This window comes from Hemitrygon akajei, chromosome 8 (genome assembly GCF_048418815.1).
Source record: "Hemitrygon akajei chromosome 8, sHemAka1.3, whole genome shotgun sequence".
NCBI lineage: Eukaryota > Metazoa > Chordata > Chondrichthyes > Myliobatiformes > Dasyatidae > Hemitrygon > Hemitrygon akajei.
The window spans coordinates 137,902,099-137,918,575 of NC_133131.1; the positions used below are offsets into that span (position 1 = coordinate 137,902,099).

General features: G+C 40.0%; 1 protein-coding gene across 4 annotated transcripts in view; it reads left to right on the plus strand.

Moving 5' to 3' along the window:
- Window positions 1-16,477, plus strand: part of LOC140732296 (phthioceranic/hydroxyphthioceranic acid synthase-like) — a 102,060-nt gene that overhangs the window by 25,039 nt on the left and 60,544 nt on the right. For all 4 annotated transcript variants that reach the window (XM_073054717.1, XM_073054716.1, XM_073054718.1 and 1 more), the window contains exon 2: window positions 16,184-16,414. The gene's annotated coding sequence lies outside the window, so the exon portion shown is untranslated. The remainder of the gene's footprint in view (window positions 1-16,183; window positions 16,415-16,477) is intronic.

The window sequence follows — 16,477 nt, forward strand, 5'->3', positions numbered from 1 at the left end:
CTGATAGTAGGAAAAAATCTATCCTTGAATAAGTTTTATGTCTAGTTGAATAAAATTAATAACCTCTTTCTCTTGGGTTAATTCTTCTCCATATATCAATCAAATTTAAATCTTTCATCAATGATAAAGTTAATTTTGCTACTTTTGGTTTTGTAACAACCTTTGTTGACCTATCTAAAACTGGGTCTAGACAAAAGTTAAAGTCTCCACCTATTAATATTTTATCTTGTGCGTCAGCCAAATTCAAAAAAGCCTCTTGTATAAGTTTTACATCGTTTTCATTTGGTGCATAAATATTCATAAGAGTTCATAGTTCTGAAAAGATTTGACAATGCATAATTACATCACTTCCTGCAGAATCAATTAATATATTTTGTATTTTAATTGGTAAAGTTTTGTTGACCAAAATTGCAACTCCCCTCGCTTTTGAATTAAATGAAGCTGCTATAACATTTCCGACCCAGTCTCTCTTTAATTTCTGATGTTCTATCTCTGTTAAATGTGTTTCTTGTATAAAAGCTATATCTATTTTCATTTTCTTAATGTATGTTAAAATTCTTTTTCTTTTCACCGGGTCCACTAAGCCCATTAACATTAAAACTTTAAAAATTCAGTAAATTAGTCATTATTTTTAATGAGATTACTCCAGTCTATAATAATATATAATATTTCAACAATAGTACCTTGGGGAATTATTTTAAAATTCTCCATGTTGCTATGTGTCTCCCCTCTGATCATCCAGGCAAAGAAAGAAAGATAAAAGAAAAACAAATTATAAAGAAAAAAAAACAAAAAAAACCCCTGCTAATGTTGTGAATGAAAAAAAACACATTACCCCCCTCCATTGTGCGGGTCATGGCAAAAGCCATGATTACACACATGAATCCCGTAGTGATCGATCCGAAGTTCCCCCAGCTCCCCCGTAACATGAAAAAAGTATATATAAGAGAAGAAAAAATAATATCACTACTCTCGATTAATATTTCTCAAATTATTACCTTTCTCCCCCGTATCATATAATTAAAAGTATATTTAAATATCCTTCTGTCCTTAATGTCCATCAATTCATTTTACTGTCCCTGTCTTCATCTTTAATCTGTTTCACTTTTAAATCTTTACTGTGTCTAGCGAATATTTGGGAGTTCTTCTGCAAACTCCTCTGCATCCCAATGATCAGTAAAAAATCTTATTTTTCCGTCATCCAAAAAAATTATCAGTGTTGCCAGGTGGCACAATATAAATTTATAACCCTTTTCCCATAAAACTTTTCTCGCTGGATTAAATTCCTTCTTTCGCTTCAAAAGGTCATAACTTATATCAGGATAGAAAAGAACTGCTTTCCCTTCTTTCATCAATGGCTCATTTCTCTTTCTGGCACATTGGGCAGCCACCTTCAGGATCTTTTCTTTATCTTGATATCTTAAGCATTTTATCAAGATTGGTCGTGGGTTTTGATCAGGTTGAGGTTTTGGTCTTAAGGCTCTGTGGACCCTTTCAATTTCAATCAACTGGGTTCCCTCTTCCATTTCCAAATTTTCTGGGATCCATGTTTGAAAAAATTTTATTGGATCCTCTCCCTCTAGCCCTTCTTTAAGACCACCAATTTTAATATTATTTTGTCTACTAAAATTTTCAAGCACATCTATTTTTTTCCAACAGTCGTTTTCATTCTGATGTCCAGGCAAGAATATTATCTTCCATTTTATTCACTCTATCAGTAGTGTCTCCCATTATTTCTTCCAGCTTTTTAACTTTCTTGTCCATTTTCTCCTGTTTTTTCACCATTATATCAAACATAATCTTCATATTTTTAATATCTTCTTTTATTATTTTTAAATTTTTTAATTCTTTTAATTCATGCATTATTTGCACCAAAGCTTCTCTTATGTCTCCAGAATATCTTCCACCTCCAGTCTCTTCCTGTTGTTCTTCTTTTACCTCCTCATCTTCATCTGCATATTCCAGAGAATCCGAATCCACCTCGGATGTATGACATCTTGCTCTCTCTCACTCTCTCTCTCTCTCGCTCTCCTTAGCTATAAACTCCAAATCAATATAGAATGTATCTCAAATGATTCACGTGTATGTGTGTATGTGTGTGTGTGTGTGTATATGTGTGTGTATGTATATATATAGATATATATATACACACACACACACACATTATATACAGAGTATACTATACAACTACTACATAGACATCCAAAGCACAGTAAATTTTCAAATTGTCCTATTCAGACATGAAAATTTAATCACTGTGGATGCTTTCCCGACAAGGTGGGGGGGGGGGTGTCACTCTGTTTGGCAGTTGAGACTTGTGGCCTCCTCCGTGGCGATTGTTGGAGTTGATTCTGGGACTACAGCAAGTGGCTCTGACAGCTCTGACCATCTTTTTGCTTTAACAATTGCCTTTGCTCTCCTCAACTGATTGATGTGTCTTCTCCAGATGCTATCAGATACAATCTCCACTGTGTAGGAGAGTGGTCCAGTTCTGTCCTTAGTCTTTCAGTGCACTGTAATCTCTCACCAGAACTGCTTGTCCAGGAGCGTAACATCGAACCTCCTTGTTTGAGAAGCCCTCAATTTGTCTCTGCTCTTTGTCCTACATACTCCTTCATTTCCATAGATGCTGCCTGACCTACTGTGTTTCTCCAGGTTTGTGTGTGTATTGCTTTTTAAAACCCTGGTTGAAGTCCAGTCTTTATTTTAATTAATATAGTTATGCTGTTGGACATTTTATTTTCTGTAGATGTACTCCAAGGGCAAACATGTATGAAAATTAAGGTTCCCCGCTTTGTGGTCCCGAGACTCAGGTCTGTAGCTTTATGGTCCTGTGACTCAGGTCTGCATACAAATGAATGCTTCAAGCAAGCTTATCCATTGATCCAACAAATCATCATTCAAGTCAATAGTGTAAATTCTGGAACAGCCCTACTCCAAAAGCTGATCCCTGGCTGGACTGTGTAAATACACAAGTAAGGTAACCCTATTAAGAGTATTTGTAACCTCTTGATGAAAATCATGGTACAGACAGGGAAAATCAAACTTTCATGTAGCAAATTGAACAGATCCACAGAGAACCAGCCTGCTTTGCAATGAAAGGAACCTATCTATGCTGTCTTGATCTGTAAAATTGAGAGTATATCCTATTTGCCTCTGGAAACATTGTGAGAGATAAAACACTGTGAGCAAGAATTGAAAAGGTTGCTTCTCTAGGTTTCAAGGTTCACATTTTCATTTCATTTTAAAATCTTTTTTATTAATTATTACTGAAGATTGACAAAAAAGATACATTAAGTCAATATGTCATTATGTGCAATAAGGAATGAAATTATCAATAACTGATTAACAAAGCTAAGGAATATATGAATAATAATAAAAAAGTAGTTAAGAATATTTTTTATAAGAAAAAGAAGGAATAAAAGAACCCCTACTAACTTAAAAAAAAGCAAAAACAAAAACCCATTGGGAGCACAACCGCGGAGCTATACATCATACAAGCTTCCATAAAAGAAACATCAATCCGCCAACTCAAATCCACTTAAAGAAAAATCAGAAGGAAACCATATTAAATAACACAAATCAGATGATAGTAGCGGGTGAATGAACCCCACCTTTTCTCAAAATCGATTCGAAGATCAAAAATTCGACTTCTGATTTTCTCCAAACTAAGACATAACCTTATCTGGGAAAACCATTGTATCAAAGACGGAACAGAAGTATATTTCCATTTCAACAAAATAGCCCTTCTGGCCAATAATGTAACAAATGCAATTACATATTGGTCTGATGGAGAAATACCATGAATATATTGAGGGATTCTACCAAATAAAACTGTTAATTTATTAGGTTGTAAATTAATTTTTAAAGCTTTAGAAATTGTAGAGAAAATAGACTTCCAAAAATATTTCAATACATTCTCAAGGTTTCCCAAGAACTTTTCTCTATGTTCCCAAAGTTTTTATTTTTCCCGATTGTTTCCAAGGATTATTCAATGTGTTTAGGGTTTTTCAATGTCCACCGCATCTCGAGGACTTCCAAGCCTCCCTCCCGACCCTGCCCGAAGTTTCTTAATCTCAGTCTGTTGGGGTTTCCAGGTCTCTCAGGATTTCCCCAGTCCAGACATCCCACCTATAGTGGCTTCCTGACGCCCGCAAATTATATACAATATTATCCTGGAAATCTGGAAATTGTGTGTGTGTGTGTGTGTGTGTGTGTGTGTGTGTGTGTGTGTGTGTGTGTGTGTGTGTGTGTGTGTGTGTGTGTGTGTGTGTGTGTGTGTGTGTGTGTGTGTGTGTGTGTGTGTGATTGGTCTCTCTTTATGCAAAGTAGACCTATCAGTTTTCTCTGTGGGCAGGCTTTACAGTCAACCTCTCTCTTTCATTGTCTATCAGTCAAGTTTAGTGTCCTAGTGTCCTGCTGCGCCATGGCAGAGTGTTCCAAAAACAGAAAACATAAACGTACTTCACCTCAGACTACACTAAAGAGTACGCCTGCCTAATAGGGGTCGAAAATAATGACAGTGTTGCTGGCTGCACTGTTTGCAACAGTGACTTTTCTAATGCCCATGGTGGGTTCAATGACTGTAAAAGACATGTTGAGGTGGGTTTAACAGGTGTCATTCATTCATTAACATAGCTAAAGGTATTTAAACTAGCTGGCCAGCTGCTATGGAGCTACTCTATTGATGTCCTAGGTGATGAGGCCAAACACCCTGTAGACTTGCTTAAAGTTGTAATAGAATTTAAAAAATGACTCCATGATAATATACAATAAGTACATATTTTAATGTCACATTTTCTGCATAAGACAATATAATAAGGATACATCTTATGTTTTTATTTCTTTTAGGGCCCACAACATATTAGGGAGGCTAAGTGCAGGGAAGGCTACTCAGATATTTCACAGTTCTTTTCAGCAGAAACCCAAAATCTGATAGAGAAGGTCACTAGAGCGGAGGTGTCTTTCATTGTTGAGCATAACCTGCCTTTCCAGGTGTGTAAGCACACAGGTAAGCTATTCAGGAAAATGTTTCCTGATTCAGAAATAGCAAAAAGCTACGCCTGCTCATCAACCAAGACAGCAGTTATTGTGAACATGGCAGATGCAAAAGAACAGCTCCACTTGGAATTCTTGGATTATGTCTCAACTAACCTTGAAGGACTGGTGCCAAACTACAAAAGTTTGTCAGTTGATGAGTTCTGGGGGAAGCTGTCCAAAGTAAAATCTGTGAGCACAGGGCAGTTGAGATTCAAAGAGATCTGCCGGTTGATGAAGCTGCTTTTGGTGCTGTCAAATTCTAATTGTGATGTAGAAAGGGCATTCAGCATGGTGCGTCACATTAAGACAGAATTCAGAAGTCAGCTGTCTCACAAAACACTTGTGAGTCTGATGTCTTGCAAAATTAACAAATTCATTGATGCAGATTGCTATAAGGTTGAAACTTCCGGCAAAATGCTCAAATCTGCCAAGTAAGCCACATCAGAGTACAAGGAAAGTTTCCAAAAGAAATATATATATATATATATAGTTTCAATATGTGATCAAATAAATTGCCGTGTTCTTTCATAATCAAATGTCCTCTATACATGCACCATTGGAGGTCGACTGGGGGGGGGGATAATATGTGGTTGCAGGGGGCAGGGGTGGTGGTGAAATGAGTTTTTGCAGGGTGGGATGTCTGCCAGTCTCTCAGTCTGCTGGGGTTCCTCAGGTCTCTCAGTCTCTCTGGCTCCCTAAGTCTCCCTGCCTCTCAAGTTCCCCATGCCTTCCTCAAGTTCCCCAGGTCTCTCGAGTCATCCCTGGATCTCATGTTTTTAGGTCTTCCTGGGCCATCAGGTGTCAGCTATAGGGAGGGGGGTGGTCGTGTAGTGACTTCTTCAGGCCTGTGCAGGGCATCAGAGAGTTTTGGACTCTAAGGTTTTTAAGAGTACCTGAACTGATTAATCGTTGCTCTAACAGTTATTAGTGGTTTAAGAGTTCCCTGTGATTTTCTCGGGCAACTCGCTCTTTGTAACTCGCTCTAGTCCTGACGAAGGGTCTCGGCCCGAAACGTCGACAGCACTTCTCCCTATAGATGCTGCCTGGCCTGCTATGTTCTACCAGCATTTTTTGTGTGTTGTTCTTTGTAATGCGGTTTCCTGGTGCTTTCTGTTTAAGTTCGTTAAGTTTATTTTGATAGGCTCAGGGATTCTGTGTTAGTTTTAATCTTGAAGCAGATGCTGGATTAGCTCCAATCGGAGGGTCCTCAGTTTGAGAATGATTCACTTCACAGTGTCACTTGGTCGAGCTACCTCTGCATAAGCTCTTGTTTCTGTCTCTACATAGAAGTCTTTGACTCCGATATTGGCAGTGCACACCATGGCACTTATCTACCAGCATCACTGAAGGATATCTTGGCCAAGTCCCTCATTTGGGACTTCCAGCGGCCACAGGTCTGTGGTGGATCAGGGGCTGCGCCTAGAGAGGGGGGCCCTGTCACAACCATGGGTTCGACAGTGCAATAAATAAGGCAATTGTGCTTGTGAATATGCACGTGTCAGCTAATTATTATTTCATTGTGATCGTATTTAACTCCATTCATTCCATTGTATTTGTTGAGACTTGGACACAGCAACACTTCGCTGCCTGCTTGTGTTCTGCCTTGACTGAGAAATTAGACTGTTTGTTCAACTGACTCTGAAGACTAGCAGTATTCGTTTTATTCTTTGTTGTTTTCAGTTGCAGGGTAGGCTTCATTTTCCATTTGAGTTATAGTTAACGGCCCTGTTGGCCTTCTGTTTATTGTTTTATTTTCTCTTTAACACTGTTCGCTTTAAAGTCTGTGAACTATCAACCTGCTTCTGTGTCTCTTACTCCGCACTTGGGCCATATCCGAACCACGGTGACATTGCCACACATGAGGCAGTTTAACAAGTTACAAGTCCATGGTATTATAAGAAAGATTCTAGCATGGATAAAGCAGCGGCCGATTGGCAGGAGGCAAAGAGTGGGAATAAAGGGAACCTATTCTGATTGGCTGTTGGTGACTGGTGGTGTTCCACAGGTGTCTGTGTTGGGACCAATTTTTTCTATATTGTGTCAATGGTTTGGATGAATGAATTGATGGCTTTGTTGCAAAGTTTGCAGAAGGTATGAAGATAGATGGAGAAGCAGGTAGTTTTAAGAAAGCAGAGAGCTACAGGACTCAGATAGATTTGGAGAATGGCCAAAGAAGTGGTAAATGGAATACAGTTGTACTGGGGGCTCACCCACAACATGAACAGAATTGGAGCTTATTGATTGATTGATTGATTATCAGTCTGATTGGTTACTTCCTTTTTGATTGACTTGTGTGTGGAAACCAGCAGCAATGGATATTAATGAATTTCTGACATCGCCAACCCCTGAGACATTAACGAATGCCAAAAAGGATGACTTGGTGGCTATTGCTAAAAAGCTGGGATTTGTTTCGATAAAATCATCTATGAAAAAGGTAGAGATTCAGAGGAAAATAGCTGAGCACTATATTTCTTTGGGGAAGTTTGACAACGAGGTGTTAAGGTTGTTTTCTGAAAGTAAACCCAGTGATCTTGAGCTCCGGTACAAGTTGGAAAAACTAAGGATTGAGGCTGAGGAAAGATAAAAACAGCTCGAGGTTGAGCTAAGACAAAAAACAGCTCAAGGCTGAGTTAAGACAAAAGCAGCTTGAGACTGAGGAGGCAGAAGAACAGAGGGAGGAAGCAGATAGACAAAGGCAGTTTGAAGCTGAAGAAGCAGACAAACAAAGACAGTTTGAACTAGAGAAGATAGAGAAACTGCAGCAAGGGGGTCTAGCATTTGACTCTGGTGATAAGCTTGTTGCCAGTCGGGAAGTTAAATTGGTCCCTCCATTTGATGAAGCCGAGGTTGATAAATACTTTCAGCATTTTGAGAAAGTAGCTCAGAGCCTAAAGTGGCCAAAAGTTGACTGGCCTCTCTTGTTACAGAATGTAATTAAGGGTAAGGCTCAGTAGGCTTATTCTGCCCTATCAGTTGATGATGCAGCTGATTATGAGACAGTACAAGAGACTGTGCTTAAAGCTGGTTCCAGAAGCCTATAGGCAAAGGTTTGGGAATTTGAAGAAATCTGTGAACCAGACTCATGTGGAAATTGCTTATGAGAAGTCTATGTGTTTTGAACGATGGTGCACATCTAAAAATGTGGATGGTGATTTTGACAAACTGAAAGAGTTGGTTTTAATTGAAGAATTTAAAAGGTGTGTCCATAATGAAATAAAGACATACTTAGATGAAAAGGATGCTGCCACTTTGCAAGAATCTGCTAAGCTTGCAGATGAGTTTGCTCTAACCCACAAGTTTAAGTTTACCCAAGTAAGACCTTCCAAAAGAGTAGTATGGATAGTCAGGGTAAACCAGAAATTAAATCTGGGACTGGTGACAGAGGTAAGGATGAAGCAAAGCAATTAAAGGAGAAGCCGTCTGGTCCTACTTGTCACTATTGTAGGAAACCTGGTCGTGTTATGGCAAATTGCTTCCTCCTAAAGCAGAAGAAGGAAAAGGAGGCAGTTCCAGATGCCTGTATTCAGTGCTTTGAAACACCTGTGAACCCACGGGGTTCCAGACATTCTGATGAAGTTCTGTCAAAGGTTAAGATGTCTGGCATGGTTAGAAAAGAATTCCTTCCTTTTATGTCAGATAAGTTTCTGTCAGTGAATGAAGGATCAACCCATGAACCAGTGAAAATTCTTCGAGATACTGGGACTTCTCATTCGCTTTTGTTAGACAATGTTCTAAAGTTTAGTGATGAGACAGCCACTGGTGAGGTAAACCTTGTTAAAGGCATTGAAGGCAACATTGTTTCAGTGCCTCTGCATAAAGTGATTTCGAAGTCAGTTAGTTTCAGGACCGGTTAAAATAGGACTACGGATCAGTTTACTGGTGGAAGGTGTTTCTTTGTTGTTAGGGAATGACCTAGTAGGTGGCAAAGTTGTTCCTGCAGTGCAGCTGATGACTAAGCCAATCACTGATGATCCAAAGACAGATTCTGACACGTATCCATCCTGCGCAGTAACTCGAGCTATGGCCAATGCAGCTGGTTCTGCTACCTATGATAGCCCAAATTGGGATTCAGATTTTGATGACTTGTCAGGGACTTTCCTGCCTTCACTGTTTGAGCAGGATCCTTGTAGTAGGGCTGACCATAAAGATTTGTCTCTGTCTTGGAAGGAGTTTATAGTAGAACAGAGCAGAGACCCTGGGATTGCAGTTTTGAGAGAAAAAGCTCTCCCAGGTGATGAGATTCAGAAAGTGCCAATAGGTTATTATTTCAGGGATGGAGTGTTAATGAGGAAGTGGAGACTACCTGATATTCCTGCAAGTGAGGAATGGGCAATTTTTCACCAGGTAGTAGTTCCTCATGTCTATAGGAATGAGATTTTAACTTTGGCCTATAATATGCCCTTGAGTGGCCATCTAGGTGTGAATAAAAGTGTGAAAAAAGTTTTGAAACAATTCTTCTGGCCTGGTTTGAGGAAAGATGTTACAACATTTTACCAGACTTGTCACACTTGTCAGGTTGTGGATAAACCTAATCAGGTCACCCCAATGGCCCCACTGCAGCCTATTCCAGCATTCAATGAACCCTTTTCTAAAGTTATTGTGGATTGTATAGGCCTATTGCCAAAGACTAAAGCTGGCCATCAGTATTTGCTAACTATCATGTGTACAGCATCTAGATTTCCAGAAGCAATAACTCTCAGGAATATAAAAACTAAAACTGTGTTGAAGGTTCTCAAAGTTCTTCACTTTATTTGGTCTGCCTAAAGAAATCTAATCTGATCAAGGAAGTAATTTTATGTCAGGATTGTTCCAGCAGGTAGTTTACGAACTGGGAGCCAAACAAATTACATCATCTGCGTACCATCCAGAATCCCAAGAGGCCTCAGAATGATTTCATTCTACCCTCAAAACCATGATTAAGACATTCTGTATTGAAAATGAGAAGGATTGGGATGAGGGAGTATACTTGCTTTAATTTGCAGTAAGGAAGTCAGTGCAAGAGTCCCTAAGCTTTAGACCCTTTGAACTTGTGTTTGAACACCAGGTCCAAGGACCTTTGGCATTGTTAAAAGAGCAGTGGATTAAGAATGATGTGCATATTAATTTGTTAGACTATGTTTTGAAATTCAAGGACAGATTGAAACCGGCTTGCAACTTAACAAGGGAAATTTTTAAATCAGCCCAGGGAAGAATGAGGATTTGGTATGATAAACAAGCTAAAAATGAGGTTATTCCAGGTGGGAGATAAAGTGCTTGTTTTATTTCCCATGCAAACGAACCCTTTGCAAGCAAAATTCTATGGTCCTTATGAGATTGTGTCTAGAGTCAATGATGCGGATTATGTAGTCAAAATACCAGATGGACATAGGCCAACATAGCTTTGTCACATAAACATGCTTAAACCATAATATGAAAAACAAACGGCAGCTGTGACCATTGTTGTCAATAACAATGAGTCTGAGCTCGCTGGGAACGTAGTAGCTGATCCATCTCAGATTCATTTTAAACGAAACATTATTTCAGCCAGATTGACAAATTAGATCATTTTGTAAAATCTTGATGAGAAATTGGCTCATTTACAGCCACAGCAGTGGCAGCAGGTGAAGCAGTTGATCGTGAACTTTAGGGATTTGTATCCTGATGTCCCAAAAAGAACCACAATAGCCTCACATGCTGTAGATGTCAGCAATGGCAAACCTATAAAGCAACATCCATATTACATGAATATTGAGAAATGTAGACTTGCTGAACAAGAAATTGAGTATATGTTGGAAAATGGTATTATTAAGCATTGTACTTCAGATTGGAGTTCACCTTGTGCTATGGTATCTAAGCCAGATGGTAGTATCAGGTTTTGCACTGATTACAGAAAGGTGAATGCTATAACAGAAACAGATGCTTATCCCATCCCCAGAGTGGATGACTGTGTAAGTAAGGTTGGAAGGGCTAAGTTTCTTATAAAGATTGATCTGTTGAAAGGGTATTGGTGTGTTCCAATAACGGATAAAGGTAGAGAAGTTTCTGCATTTGTAACACCTTCTGGGTTGGATGAGTACAATGATCTGCCATTTGGAATGAAAAATGCTCTAGGAACATTCCAGAGAATGATTAATTCTGTAATTCAAAGGTTAGAAGACACAGATGCCTATATTGATGATTTGATCACAGGAAATGACATATAGGAAGCCCATATCTCTGCAGTGGAAAAGCTGTTTGATAGACTCTCAAAGACCAACCTTATAGTGAACTTAGCTAAGAGTGAATTTGGCCATGCCACTGTGACCTATCTTAGTTATGTTGTAGCTCAGGGCAGGTTGTCTCCTGTTCAGGCAAAAGTTCAGGCAGTTTCTGAGGTTCCAATTCCAACCGGTAAAAAAGTCAAGGCAATTTTTTATTGTCATTTTGATCATAATTGCTGGTACAGTACACAGTAAAAACGAGACTTTTTCAGGACCATGGCGCTACATGAAACAACACAGAAAAAAAACTACACTAGACTACAGACCTACCCAGGACTGCATAAAGTGCACAAAACAGTGCAGGCATTACAATAAATAATAAACAAGACAATAGGGCAGTAAGGTGTCAGTCCAGGCTTTGGGTATTGAGGAGTCTGATAGCTTGGCGGAAGAAACTGTTACATAGTCTGGTCGTGAGAGCCTGAATGCTTCGGTGCCTTTTCCCAGATGGCAGGAGGGAGAAGTGTTTGTAGGAGGGGTGCATGGGGTCCTTCATAATGCTGTTTGTTTTGCAGATGAAGCGTGTAGTATATATGTCCGTAATGGCGGGAAGAGAGACCCCGAGGATCTTCTCAGCTGATCCCACTATCTGCTGCAGGGTCTTGAGATCCAAGGTGGTGCAATTTCCGAACCAGGCAGTGATGCAGCTGCTCAGGATGCTCTCAATACAACCCCTGTAGAATGTGATGAGGATGGAGGGTGGGAGATGGACTTTCCTCAGCCTTCGCAGAAAGTAAAGTCCCCGCTGGGCTTTCTTTACTATGGAGCCGGTGTTGAGGGACCAGGTGAAATTCTCCGCCAGGAGAACACCAAGAAATCTGGTGCTCTTAACGACCTCTACCAAGGAGCCATTGATGTTCAGCAGAGAGTGGTTGCTCCGTGCCTTCCTGAAATCAACAACCATCTCTTTTGTTTTGTTCACATTCAGAGACAGGTTGTTGGCTCTGCACCAGTCCGTTAGCCGCTGCACCTTCTCTCTGTAAGCTGACTCGTTGTTCTTGCAGATAAGACCCACTACGGTCATGTCATCGGCGAACTTGATGATGTGGTTTGATCTGTGTGTTGCAGCACAGTCATGGGTCAGCAGAGTGAACAGCAGTAGACTGAGCACACAGCCCTGGGGGGCCCCCGTGCTCAGTGTGATGGTGTTGGAGATGCTGTTCCTGATCCGGACTGACTGAGGTTTCCCAGTCAGGAAGTCTAGGATCCAGTTGCAGAGGGAGGTGTTCAGGCCCAGTAGGCTCAGCTTTCCAATCAGTTTCTGAGGGATGGTTGTGTTGAATGCTGAACTGAAGTCTATGAATAGCATTCGAACGTACATCTCTTTTTTGTCCAGGTGAGTTAGGGGCAGGTGGAGGGTGATGGCAATGGTGTTGTCTGTTGAGCTCTGAGAAGATTTCTGGAAATAGCTGTATATTATTGCAAATTCTGTAAGAATTTTGCTGATGTTGCTCTCCCATTGACTAACCTCTTGAAGAAGGGTGAAAAGTTTGATTGGACAGAGCCTTGTCAGGAGGCATTTGATAAATTGAAAGCTATCTTAGGTCACCAAACTGTGCTCAGGTCACTTGACTTTGCAAAGCCATTTTCCATACCTATGGATGCCAGTGATGAAGCTGCAGGATCAGTGTTACTACAATGGGATGATTATGATGTTGTTGAACATCCTGTGGCTTAATTTTCAAAGAAATTTAATGAGCATCAAAGAAATTATTCCACCATCAAGAACAAATTATTTTCACTTATTCTGGCTTTGTAACATTTTGATGTGTATGTTTGCCCAGCTCAGAAACCACTTGTGATTTATACAGATCATAATCCACTGGTGTTCTTGAGTAAAGGCAAAAACAAAAATAGAAGGTTGTTAAATTGGAGTTTGATTTTGCCGGAGTATGAGACTATGATAACTCACATTAAAGGCAAGGATAACATAATTTCCGATTGTCTTTCTAGATGTTAAGCCTGCAATGTATTATTAACAGTGGAGTGGAATTTATTATTTGTATGCGCTTCTGCAATATGTAGGTCTGTAGCATACTATACGTTAACCAGACATGTATTCTTGCACATTTTGTAGTTAAAATTTTGCCCTTCCAGATCAAAATTTTCCCTTTTTTTGGGGGGGAGGGAGTGTTACATGCTCACAGGTTTCATTTACTGTGAGAAATGCCTGGGGGAGGCAGCACAATGATATCAGTATAATAAGCTGCGTCGGACTTCTGGGATTTTGAGAGAGAGAGAGAGAGAGAGAGAGAGAGAGAGAGAGAGATGAGAGAGAGAGGAGAGAGAGAGAGAGAGAGAGAGAGAGAGAGAGAGAGAGAGAGAGAGAGAGGGAGAGAGAGAGGGAGAGAGAGAGAGAGAGAGAGAGAGAGAGAGAGATTATTTCATTTAATTTCTTATATTATGAGTAGCTATTAATAAAGATAATGGTTTTAACATCAAAACCTGACTCAATTTGTGATCTATTGCTGCTGGTATGTAACACAGTGTCGGGAAGTGTATGGTCAGACACTTTGTTGAAAGAAATTAAAGGGAGGACTATTTTCTAAATGAAGAGAATACAGGTTTTCCCCTGCTATCCAAAGGTAGAGTGTTCCTATGAAATGGTTCATAAGCTGGAATGTCATAAAGTGAAGAAGGGATTACCATTTATATGGGAAAAATTTGTGAGCATTTGCAGACCCAAAAAATAACCTACCAAATCATGCCACATCACACATAAAACCTAAAATAACAGTGACATACAGTAAAAGCTGGAATGATATGATACATACACAGCCTATATAAAGTAGAAATACTTTTCTGCAATCATTGCAGCACTGTCCACTGTAGCAAAAGTCTCACGCAAGCACTCTCAGCAGAAACACTCTGCGCAAGTGCTCTTGGCAGAAACACCCTCTCCAGTAATCTTTAATCTATGAAGCTGCCAAATCATACCAAATAACAGATTGTAGCAAATAACACATAAAAATACACAGCCTATTTAAAGTAGAAATAATGTACGTACAGTGTAGTTTCACTTACCGGAATCGGGAAGACAGCGAGCACACTGATGATGGTGTGTTAGGCTGAGTTGTTGGAGGTTGGGTGGTGGGAGGTAGAGGAGACTGGGTGTCATCTCATTGTCGTCTGTTTCCATCAGGGCAGGCAGGTCATCTTCTTCTATGTCTGCCTGCCTCGATGTCGAAGGTCGAGGTTCATCATCTACTGTGGCTGATGTGGAAGGCTTGAAAAACGACAGTATGCATGACTGCTTAGCCTCGCGCATTTTTCTTTCATACAGTTCTTTGTAAGCACTCAAACCATCCTGCAAATATGCCCTAAACCTACGTACCCTTTCAAAATTAAAGTCATACTTTTCTGCAATCATTGTAGCCTTGTCAATTGCAGCAAAAATCTCAGTTGCTTCACGTTCAGTTCCTGGACGACTTCACTTTTGGTCCGTTTGCTACTGTGTTCAGCTTCAATTGTTATCCTTTCCTCTTCCAATTGCATCAGCTCTTCATCTATCAGTTCTTCGTCATGGGATGCCAAAACCTCTTCAACATCATTTTTGTCAATTTCCACAAGCCAAACTCACTTTGTCCTTACTTCATTCACCATGATCGAAATGTTTAATTATGTCTAGTTTTACGCTAAGTGTAACACCCTTACGAGCTCTTCTAGGCTTTTCCAATACCTTAGAATTTATCTTGCTAACGGATGCACAAAATAAATCGACATAAAGCACAGATGATCACCGGCACGTGTTTAAGCAATGCCGGCTAGAATGCAGTACTGGGGGAGGAGCTTGGCTGCTTGGGGCGCGCGCTGCCTTTTATTGTGCGCTGCTTTTTTTCGTTACAGTTATAACATCTTCTGTTAGCAAAAACAGATAGCTAATGTAGGTCTTTCATAACAGCGAGGTGTCGTAAAGCGAATGTTCAAAAAATGGAGAACACCTGTATACATAAAACTGAGACCAAAGTGACTTGGAAGTCCTTGTGCAGGATTCCTTAAAGGTTAGTTTGCAGGTTGTGTCTGTGGTGAAGAAGGCAAATGCAGTTTTAGCAACCATTTCTAGAGAACTAGAATATGAAAACAAGGATGTAATGTTGAGAATTTATAAAGTACTGGTAAGGCCTCACTTGTAATATTGTCAGCAGTTTTAAGCCCCTTGTCTGAGAAAGGATGTACTGAAAGTGGAAAGAGGTCAAAGGAGTGTTACAAAAATTATTCCAAGATTGAATGTTTTGCCATGTGAACATTATTTGATGGCTCTGGACCTGTGTTCTCTAGAATTCAAAAGAATGAGGGGTGACCTAACTGAAACCTATCGAATCATGAAAGGCCTTGATAGAGTGGATATGGAGAGGATGTTCCCTATAGTAGGAGAGTCTAAGACCAGAGGATATAGCCTATTAATAGAGGAGTGTCATGTTAGAAAGGAGATGAGAAGGAACTTGTTTAGACAGAGTGTGGTGGATCTGTAGAATTTGTTACAACAACCAGCTGTGGAGACCAAATCTTTATGTATATTTAAGGCAGTGGTTGATAATTCTTGATTGGTCAGGACAAGAAAGAATACAGAGAGAAGGCATGAGATTGGGGCTGAGAGGAAGAAGGGATCAGCCGTGATGAAATAGCGGAGAAGACACGATGGGTGAAATGACCTAATTCTGCTCCTACATTATGATCTTATGGAGTTATCTTTTCTCTAGTGAAAGATCTTATTTGAATATCTGCCTGCTTCAATTTAATATCATTCAAACTCATATTGTAGAATGACTGAAATAGCCGAACCAGTGTCCAATTTCTTTTCAATTAATTTAACATTCACTTCTCACATAGTAAATCTCAAGTCTACACAGTCTTGTGTCACTCTCATTAATTCCTTTCACTTGATTTACATCTTTTTATTTCAGATATGGTTCTGCTACTGTTAGAGCCTGTTATCGACATTCTGGCAGTGTGATTTTGGGCCGATCAGAAGATCTGATGCTTTCCCATCTCTGACAGTGATCCTCGAAGCTGTGACCAAACCATGCGGCATGGAAGCCAGGAAGCCTGGAGACGGGGCATGGGCCAATATTGACTCTATCTCCTGTCGATTAAAGTGACGAGGAAGACTGAAATCATCGAGTTGGGTGCAGAAGGTTAGTGAACATTCAACCTGGTCTACCAACCTCCTGTTGCTGATGCTGGAGTAGGTGTCTCTC